This window comes from Camelina sativa, chromosome 3 (assembly GCF_030686135.1).
Source record: "Camelina sativa cultivar CO46 ecotype springtype chromosome 3, ASM3068613v1".
NCBI classification, from domain to species: domain Eukaryota; kingdom Viridiplantae; phylum Streptophyta; class Magnoliopsida; order Brassicales; family Brassicaceae; genus Camelina; species Camelina sativa.
Window position 1 is genome coordinate 23,626,645 of NC_141882.1, and position 2,578 is coordinate 23,629,222.

General features: G+C 33.4%; 1 pseudogene across 1 annotated transcript; it reads right to left on the bottom strand.

The window, feature by feature from the left end:
• Positions 1-412: 412 nt before the first annotated feature.
• On the bottom strand, positions 413-1,799 carry LOC104777570 (cyclase-like protein 3; annotated as a pseudogene). The gene is made up of 3 exons (XR_015594371.1): positions 1,197-1,799; positions 1,082-1,126; positions 413-959 (listed from the first exon to the last, which is right to left on the bottom strand). The product of XR_015594371.1 is annotated as a cyclase-like protein 3 (transcript).
• Between the last annotated feature and the right edge of the window lie 779 nt (positions 1,800-2,578).

A 2,578-nucleotide genomic window follows, 5' to 3' on the forward strand; every position in this document is an offset into this window, starting at 1 on the left:
TTCGTTTGGATATTAAAATATCCTAAGGTTTGTTTCTGTTTTCGTTTGGATATTAAAATATTCTAAGAGTCGGAATTTGGGTTTATCATTTCGTTGTTGTTAAAAGCTATATAAAAGCTTGGTCGAGTCTTTGTACGAATCAGTTTTAAAAAGGGTAATACAAAACCAAAAAGAGGCAATCTTAATTGCCCAACTAGCTTGTGTCAAGCCAGAGAAGAGGACTCTCACCGTTCTTTATGAGATCAACACTCGTTGATCTCATCCCATTTCTAGTTACGTTTTCCGATCTTCCACTACACTCGTAAGATCCGTTCAAACTGCTTTCGCCTCTGCATTAATCCAATAGCAGCCAACTTGAAACAAAGCCCTTCTACTTCACCAACCAAATGATTTAAAATTAGACAGGAGGATCAATCAACAATTAAAACATTTATATTATCTCATGTTTCTGATTTGGAAATTATCAAAACGTACCAAATGATGACCGGAGAAGATTTTACTTAATACCGAATAATATCATGGAAGAAAGAAGCCTATTATTTTATTTTTTAATTTCGTATACACAACATCTTATAGAGAAGAATATGAACTGAATCACTTGATGAGAATGCATCTCGTTGGTGCTCCTTCCGCCCCAACCAACCTCAACGGTAAGCAATGAAGCGAGTACATGCCTACCTCAACATCATCCAGCTTCAGCGATTCCACAGGGATTATATCCTGAAATCATATCAAAGATGTATTTCATTCATATTCATCCCTCGTCTCACTTTACACTTACTTAACTAACAATAATATCCCTCACTTTCTTGCTATGTGAAATCTTAGGATCGACACATCAACGAGAGAAAACAAAAAAAAAACAAAGCTGTATTTTTAGACTTACCGATCAGTATTCAATGTTTTGAATAGCACACGACGAACTCCCTTTGGAATATTAAGTGATTCCATTACTTCAGCTATGATGAAACAACCAAAAACATTAGAAACGTATTTTATATAAATTCTCTACTCTTTTCATTTTCAGAGTACAAATTATATATTTTTTTTTTACATGAAAAAATGCCTAATCTCAACTCACCAGTAATGTTTTTATCTCTTGGAACATCAACCAACAAAGCAGGAGCTATAGAATAAGTTCAAACATTATAAAATTATCACTACAAAATATATATATATATATTAAAAAAAATTACCGTTAAGGATTTGAAGATCAAGTGAATCAGAATCAAAACCAGAATCATAATAATGATCATGGAAATGGCATGGAGCATCAACATGAGTTCCAGAGTGAACAGATAGTTTCATCTCCGAGATATTAGCTTCTGATCCATTCTTCATACTCACGGCAAGTCTCAGAAACTTTCCTAATCCTTTTGAAGATTCCCAAACCGGCATCTCCGGGGTGTACCGGTGGCTGATGTCGAATATTTTCCTTTCTCCGCCATAAACTTCACAACGGATTGGTTTAAGATAGTCCGAGTGTTTTGTTGCGACGCCAAAGGTACTGAGAATTGAAGGGAAAGCTTCATCAACGGCGAAGGTAGTAAAAATTGAAGAGATGGAGAGTGTAGTGACGGTGATGAGGAGATGGAAATTTACGGTTACAGTCATTGTTTCGGGTCGTGGGTGTCATTAATCTAGTGTTGATAATGTTATATAATCTATATAATAGTAGCAAATAACAAATTGAGAATTGAGTTTGGGGGAAACTGTTTGTCTCATAGTGGAATTATCTGAATTCAATGTTTTATTTGGATATCTGAAATCTTGGACCAGCCTAATCACATGATTAAGTTAGTCTTGCGAGGGGATCTATACCGAACCAAAGGAGGACACTAGTATGACATATACCCACTTATTACCTAACGAAACAACACTATCTACTGTTGCATTACTTAGGCAAATGGTTTAATCTGGGAAAGAAGCTACAAACTTGTGGAAATTGGCTTTATGCTAATCTCTATTGCTGTTTCTTTTCATAGACAATTTTTTTTTTGTTCCCTTATCGTCGATTTCGGAGAACATGTAGCTCATGTGAAAGATCATATATTTGAAAAGCCTTTCAGAGACATCAAGTTATTCGGACAATATAATTGAAGCCATGTGGTTTGTGCGTTGCAACCATCCTTAAATTTTTAATTGACTTTGTAAGGGTCACACACTTTAATGTGAAATTATAAAACGAAATCTTGAAATCTCTAAAACATAGTAATCAATGTTAAAAAAATAATAATAATGATCATATTTTTATGATTCAATCCCAAATTCTACAAAAAGTGATACATAAGTAGTTAAAAAAAGTGTTATGTAAGCTGTATATATTTTATGAAGAAAGTCATATACTTAAATAGAACTAAAATTCTACAACATGATAAAAAAATAAAATAAAAAAATTTGAGATTTCATCAATTAAATCAAATATCTTTAACCAAAAAGTTGGCGGAAACAACATAACATATTTAAAGTACATTAATTTATTTCTGAGAATATATGTTTGGAGGCCAATACAAAAACAAAGGAAGTTAGACTACGTCATTCGTCACTTAATTACTCGTGCGTATTTTGCTCTTGCTTT